Genomic DNA, 8,118 nt, shown 5'->3' with positions numbered 1-8,118 from the left:
AAAATGGCTGTCTGAGGAGGCCTTACAAATAGCTGTGAAAAGAAGAGAAGCAAAAAGCAAAGGAGAAAAGGAAAGATATACCCATTTGAATGCAGAGTTCTAAAGAATAGCAAGGAGAGATAAGAAAGCTTTCCTCAATGATCAATGCAAAGAAATAGAGGAAAACAATAGAATAAGAAAGACTAGAGATCTCTTTAAGAAAATTAGAGATACCAAGGGAACATTTCATGCAAAGATGGGCTCACTAAAGGACAGAAATGGTATGGACCTAACAGAAGCAGAAGATATTAAGAAGAGGTGGCAAGAATACACAGAAGAACTGTACAAAAAAGATCTTCATGACCCAGGTAATCACGATGGTGTGATCACTCACCTAGAGCCAGGCATCCTAGAATGTGAAATCAAGTGGGCCTTAGGAAGTATCACTACGAACAAAGCTAGTGGATGTGATGGAATTCCAGATGAGCTATTTCAACTCCTAAAAGACTATGCTGTGAAAGTGCTGCCCTCAATATGCCAGCAAATCTGGAAAACTCAGCAGTGGCCACAGGACTGGAAAAGGTCCATTTTCATTCCAATCCCAAAGAAAGGCAATGCCAAAGAATGCTCAAACTACTGCACAGTTGCACTCATCTCACATGCTAGTAAAGTAATGCTCAAAATTCTCCAAGCCAGTCTTCAGCAATACATGAACTGTGAACTTCCAAATGTTCAAGCTGGTTTTAGAAAAAGCAGAGGAACCAGAGATGAAATTGCCAACATTTGCTGGTTCATCGAAAAAGCAAGAGAGTTCCAGTAAAACATCTATTTCTGCTTTATTGACTATGCCAAAGCCTTTGACTGTGTGGATCACAATAAACTGCATCAAATCCTGCACATTTTAATAAAGGTGTACAACGAAACTGATATAAGTCCCTAGTACACTGGTAATAAGATACACTGGTAATAATTATCTCTTGTTGTGAGTATGTGAATTTTATTTCTCAGTGACACTGTAAACTCCTTGAAGACATGGACCATGCATTGTTTTTCCTGTGTATCTTCCCACAGTGCTGGAAGCATGGCCACTGCTGAATAACATTCCTTTTTCTTGTTTGACTACAAGATCTCTCAGAGTGGGGCCCAGGATATGAATTGTTAAAGGATATGGAGGTACTGAGAGATACACAGGTGGATCATTCAACTCTTGCCACAATCAGTGCTGTGCAATAAATAACCACAGTGACATACAACAATAACCATCGGTTCTTCATGTTTTTTTTGAATCAAGAGGGATAGGTCAGGCATCTCTAGTGATCTTACCTGTGCTTACTCATGTTTGGGGGGTTGAGCTAGGCCCATTTAGTTGCTTGCATGTAGCAGCCCATTAATGTCCTGGCAAACTAGCTCTGTTTCATAAGACTTTGATGTTCATTCTGGGACAATCAGGCTAGTCAATGGAAATACTAAAGGACAAGGGACAAGACCAGATGGAGCAAGTCCATTCCAAGCCTCCGTGTGTGATGGATTGGTCAAAGGAGAAGGAGAGTACAGGATAGTTACAGGGGAAAATCTGTGGGTACCAAAAAAAAGGGGAAAAGTGGTGTCCTTTTCCCAAACTTCTCCAGTGGAATGCTTGTTTGTCTCTTCTGTGCAGAGCCTGCTCTGATGCTTTACTGAAGGTCAGTTCTCCTTGTATATAATCTCGATCAGGATGTCTTTAAAACAGCATTACCACCCTTGAGTAAGCAAGCCAGTAATCTCGTTTGGAGGGGGAAAAGTTGCAGGTAAACAATCACATAATGCCACTTCCTTTGCCATTAAATAGAAAAATATCACCTTATATTTCACAGACTTGACATCACTCAGATAATATGTCACACTTCATTAAACTAGAAGATCAAATGCAGGAAACAAAATATCTGCTGTTCAATAAGATGATCTACTACCTGAACAAGGTTTGTGGAATTGTCAACATGATGTGCCTGAATTCAAGAGATTAAACCAAGAACTGTGACTGAAAAAATGTTAAAAACACCACAAATTTGCTTTGAAATGACACAGCATCTTATTGTCACTTGTGATTTGACCACTGGTTCTGTCTTTATTACTTGGGCTGCTTAGTGAACTGTTGCAGAGCAAACCATGCAGTCTATTGTGGAAGTTTAATTTAGAGAATCATCTTGGGGTAAAAGAGAGTTTCTGCTAAGTTCCTCGGCTGCTAGTAGGCCATCTCTCTGTCTAATGGATCTTATCTCCTACAGAGACAGGGAATTAATTATAGCATGTTATAGCAATCATATAATTTATGCTTTTATCTGTTTGTCTCTATCTACTTATCCACCTATCATATCTATGTGTGTGTTCATCACCAAAATAATAGCTAAATTTCTATGACCATTTTTTCTAAATTAAGGTGATCTTTTTCCATATTCAATTATTTATTTGCTCTCATGGTACGTACTTGATTAACTCCTGACAAGTGAGATTGATCAGCAAGACAAATATTACATAAACTATAGTAAAAATTACTTTCCAATCCTGCTTTATTCTTCACTCTGTTATGGGATTTTAGGCCAATCACTTAATATTCTTATCAATAAAAGACAATTTAGATATTTGAGTAATAAGAGTTCTTGCCTATGTAACCAAATAATAGATAAAGATCTAAGGTAAACTCTGGATAAATCAGATATATATTGATATCTGTATTTATCTATCTATCTAGTTATACAGATACATATTTATTGTTGTTTTTGTTTATATAGGAGATGGCATTGCATAATCACCCTGTAGGGTAAGTTTATCTTTTATTAAAGGTATTACGCTAAGCTTTGCTCGATTTTCCTTTCTAAGAGGAGGGACATTGACTTATAGGATAAAGAAAAGAAAACACAGTACAGAGACATAAGCTAAAATGTGGCCTTATGCAAAATACGTTCCGGAGTTCAGTTTCATCACCTTGTATTGATGGACAAAAATATAAATGAGGCAAATTGGGATGTGGATATAGCCAAAAGGTTTCTTTTGAGATTTTCTACTTGCTAAAGGAGAGAAACACTGCGAGAGGTATAATAAGCTCATTTTCTGACAAGGGGAGACGTTTGAGATTTTTACATGAATGTTATTCTGATGGAACCAGAGAATACAACCATTTTTCTGGAATGTCAGGAGTGCTGGCATTCCACAGCATTAAGGACCATCTCCCTCTTGCACACATGCAAACATATTATGATTGATTTGTCTCTAGGCAACATAGCATCAGTGGGAGCAGACTGCTTACAAAGCTAGGCCCTCAGGCGAGTGGAGGTTAAAAGCTCAATTTCACTTTCTCAAGTGGAAAATTCTGTGTAACTAGCATCGTAGCCTTTTGTTTAGTCACAAAGAAGGAATAATTGCTTTGGAATTTGGAAAAAAGATTTCATTTTAGTTCCCCTATGTACTTTTTGGTAGAGCTTTGTAGCTAGTGCCACTTGCAGCAAAGAAAATATAGCAAATGCTTGGACAACTGAGTGGGCCTAGGATACCATGTAATTAAGAGAGGGGCAATGAGAGGAAGAGCAGCTGGCCTTGCTCTTTGGATGGCACATATTAACCTTGGGGGAAGTAGAGGTTATAATGGAAGTAATGTCGGTGGCTGAAAATGATTTCAGAATGTTTGTTTTCAACAGAGTTTGAATCTTGGTGCCTTATATGTGGATACATAGGCCATGCTTAGAAAAACACAGTGCTATGGATGTTTAATAGTCAAATGATATCTTGTTATCAAAGCCACTTATAGGTACATACATTTTTAACTTGATTTGACTGCTGCAGTGGGACAAGCCAAAATTGAAGCACAGTTGTTTTCAGGACTTGGAAGTTTAAAAATTTCAGCTGCGTGGTATTGTCTTAGAATGAAGTCATTCTTACAATGGCAAAAAGGAGAAAGCATGGAAAAATAGATCATTATTGCCTAGATTTATAATTTGATGTTCACATATTGCAAAGATCACCAGGATGTATTCAACAAGAAAAGGGAATAATATATTTTTCTGGGGACACCCTATGTAAGAGGAATAGTGTTCTATTTAACTTGCATATAGAAAAATTGGTGTCCTTGTTTCCATAAAAAGAGAAATTGTGCCTAAATATAGGCTAATTGGTGGTGCTTAGTGAGAACATTTGATTGTGTGACTCATGATTTGGAACACCATTTCCCTATCAGAAAACTAGCTTGAGACCCTCCAATCGCTGAGAATGTGTTTAATTAGATGACAGGTTTTAATTAGATAGGACTATTTCAGCCTGCTTACTCTCGGTCTTTATCTCTCCATGAGCCATTTCCCTACAGAAGGATGAAGTAGCCATAATTATTCCAGTCATCTTAAATAAAATGTTTTGAAGTACAGTAGTTAACTGTCAAAAAGAGAAGGCTAATTTCCAGTTATGAGAGCATTTTCCCAATGGAAATCTTCCCTTCATCCTGGGTAGACATATTTGTGTTTGTTTTTTAGCTTTATTAGACTCCATTTTCTCCTTCCTAGACAGATAATTTCTCTTGTAGCTGTTCAGAATTAAAGGAATTCCTCAATTCCAGAAATGTTTCCAGCTGTTTTTAGCTCTAGCTATAGTCTGCTGTGAAGAGTTGACTCATTGGAAAAGACCCTGATGCTGGGAAGGATTGGGGGCAGGAGGAGAAGGGGACGACAGAGGATGAGATGGCTGGATGGCATCACCGACCCGATAGGCATGAGTTTGAGTAGACTCCGGGAGTTGGTGATGGACAGGGAGGCCTGGCGTGCTGCAGTTCATGGGTTCGCAAAGAGTCGGACATGACTGAATGACTGAACTGAACTGAACTGATAGTCTGCTGCTGCTGCTGCGTTGCTTCAGTCGTGTCCGACTCTGTGTGACCCCATAGACGGCAGCCTACCAGGCTCCCCCATCCCTGGGATTCTCCAGGCAAGAACACTGGAGTGGGTTGCCATTTCCTTCTCCAATGCATGAAAGTGAAAAGTGAAAGTGAAGTCACTCAGTTGTGTCCAACTCGTTTTGACCCCATGGACTGCAGCCTACCAGGCTCCTCCGTCCAGGGGATTTTCCAGGCAAGAGTACTGGAATGGGGTGCATTGCCTTCTCCGAGCTATAGTCTGCATCACCTAAGCAAGTATCTAAGAGCATGGCACATACAAATTGCCCAGCAAAAGCATAATGGAACTAAATAATTTGAAGAATTTCCCATAATATATGGAATTTTAATAGATGTAAAGAAAAAAATGGCCAAATATTTGGACAGTTATGGACGAAATGAGCAGGTTGTTTATTGATAGGTATCAGCTGTTTGGCACCAAACTCCCAGATCTTCCTATCTCCATGGTATTTTCATGGGAAGAGGATGCAAGGGGGTTTTCATTTGGTAATATCACACTTTTGTTTTCTTTGAAACCAGCCTATGACAACATCCTCCCTCTATATCCCCTATTAAAAAGTTTAAAGACTCTGTGGTTCCACTGTAAAAGAGAAAGGAGATTTGGGTACGTGCTTGTGAAAATAAGCTTGGCATGTGGGGATGTACTTTCTTTGAGTTTTGGCCCCTCAGCCTTTATCTTTTAGATGGAAAGTCATAGCCCAATGGGGTTATTGGGCTAAACAGTTGAAATGGTGAAATTTTAGCATTAAAAAATTATACAAATACAGTCTTTATTTGACATTATGTTAAAATTAGAGCATATATTGTTGAATTGATTATTTAGTGGGCTTCCCAAGTGGCATGAGTGGTAAAGAAGACTCCTGCCAATACAGGAGACATAAGATACGTGGATTAGATCCCTAGGTCAAAAAGAACTGCTGGAAAGAGGCATAGCAAACCACTCCAATATTCTTTTTTCTGTTGTTGTTGTTTTTAAAAAGAACTGTTTATTTACTGAACCTGGGGCAGATCAGATACAGAACCAATTTTAAATTTACATCTTTTAACTCAGTTTTGAAGTGTCTGGACACACACACGCACACAAATTGGCATGCAACAGTTGTCCTAGGGTAAAATGCAGTCACCTTAAACTTGCAAGTATTTTGATCCAAGGTTGAAAAATTGTTTATCCTGGACATGAAAACCTGTAACAAATTTAAATTAATTATACAAAACTCATTACTTGTAGTTTTCCCCTTGCAAAGATTAAAAAAAAAAAGTACAAGTAACCAATATACATCAGTCACAACATAATCCTGGATCATCCCCACGCCAAAACCAGATGCTCCTTGAATTTTAAACCCATCATCAGAGACCAAAGAAAGTCATTTCGTTTTATACAAATCAAAATTCACATGTGCCAAAAAAGAAAGACCCAAGAAAAACAAAAACAAAAACCCTAGTACTGACAGTGATATTCAGTACCCTAATTAAACAGTGACCAAAATGCCACTGATCAAAAATAAATAGTGGCTGTGTATCACTGCAAAGAAATCCAAGAGGCTTTAATCCTTTGGCATCGGAAATCCAGATTTTTCCAATTATGTGAATGCTTATCTCCTACATGCCAAGAGTAGAGAAGGTGGATGTGCCAGCATAGAATGAAAAAGAGTTACCATTTGCTGAAACATGCAGAGAACTGGCTTTAATAGACTTCTTACAAGGTTAGGCAGAAACCAAAAAATGGTTATTAGTTGCTTGTGGCAACAATTTTAAGTGGAGATGATTGAGTTCTAAGGTTCAAAGTGAAACTTTGGGGGTGGGGGTTTTGTAAAGGTTGTTAGTTTAAGTCTTATCTTTAAAGCAAAAACAAGAGAGAGAAAGTGTAAAAGTACCAACCTGGTCACATACTCTAGTCACAGAGCTCTGCCATCAAGCTGCATAGAAAATGTCAAGATTTGGATTGTTGTTTCTCAACAAAATGAATCTTTCTAATGACTTGAATTGCAGGATAAGGGATCCCAAGAATGCAGTCATTTTAGTAAAGTACTATCAGTAAAGTACTATCCTGAACAAACTGCATTTTATTATGAAAACAAAAGGAAAGAAAACTAAGGACTCTACACCTGTATTCGGCTTACAGTGTTTGAGTTTTGGAAGGGCCTGAATAATGGAGACAGAATTCAGATATGAATTTATGCCAATCAAATGTCAAATTTTCACTATAGCTTTCCTAAAAAAAGTGTCTATTAATCTATTAATATTATCTATTAATCACAAAAAACAAAAGCTGTGAAGATACAGTTCAGAAAATAAAAATGTAGAAACTAGTGACAGTATTATGATCGAGATGTTTGGTGAACAGTGAATTATGAATTTGGGATTGTGGGGAAAAGGCTTTTAAACAACCCTCCAGACTTCAAAGACTCTCTTCAGGTCGTAGATCTGTCCCAATGTCACAGTAACTGGAACAAGAACGTCAAAGAAGGATCAAAGGACCACTCTGCTGTTTGTGTTGTCATTGATTGCTCTGTGTATTCTCTCTCCAGTTTCCATGTATTCCTGTTCATGCGTCACAACTGTCATCTCCACTGCCAGCTCATTAATCATTTCTTCTAGCTTGTTCTTGTGAGCTTCTGTTTCCATGTCTTGTCGTTTGGGGGCTTCCCCGATATCAGTGGTGAACATCACTGTCTTTGGGAGTCATGGTGGACATCCTATTGCTAAAACAAAAGTTGTATATTCCATCCATGTAAGTAGCAAATGTGTATTTCCCACTGGACTCCGAGTCTCCTTTATAAATTACTTTTTTATCAGGCCTGTAATCTCCACGTCAATGTCCAGGAAGCTGCCCTCAGCCACCTGGAAGATGAGGCCCATCTTAGTGCCCGAGGTGACCCGTTCGAGGAAGCACTCCTCTGAATGCGCGTCAGTGCTGATGATGTAGTCCAAGGCCGTGGCCAAGAAGGCAGCCAAGAGCACCAGCAGCTCAGCAAGCATCACCATGATGGGGCTGGGGCCAAATCCAGGACCGGACCTCAGCCTCCAGAGCCACCGTCATTGTTGCCGCCACCACCGCTGCCTTCTCAGCCACCGCCGCCTCAGCTCTGCCCCTTCCGGCTGTGCCACCCGAGGGGGCTTCAGTATTCTTGCCTAGAGAATCTCATGGACATAGAAACCTGGTGGGCTTCAGTCCACAGGGTTGCGAAGAGTCGGTCACAACTGAAGTGACTTAACACGCGGGCATG

At 39.3% G+C, this 8,118-nt stretch overlaps 1 pseudogene; it reads right to left on the bottom strand.

The window, feature by feature from the left end:
- Positions 1 to 7,270: 7,270 nt before the first annotated feature.
- LOC110129177 (transmembrane emp24 domain-containing protein 2 pseudogene) lies at positions 7,271 to 7,876 on the bottom strand (annotated as a pseudogene).
- Positions 7,877 to 8,118: the final 242 nt, after the last annotated feature.

Source organism: Odocoileus virginianus, chromosome 13 (genome assembly GCF_023699985.2).
Source record: "Odocoileus virginianus isolate 20LAN1187 ecotype Illinois chromosome 13, Ovbor_1.2, whole genome shotgun sequence".
NCBI lineage: Eukaryota > Metazoa > Chordata > Mammalia > Artiodactyla > Cervidae > Odocoileus > Odocoileus virginianus.
Note: the sequence above shows the minus strand (reverse complement) of the source record. Positions and strands in the feature narration are given on the sequence as shown.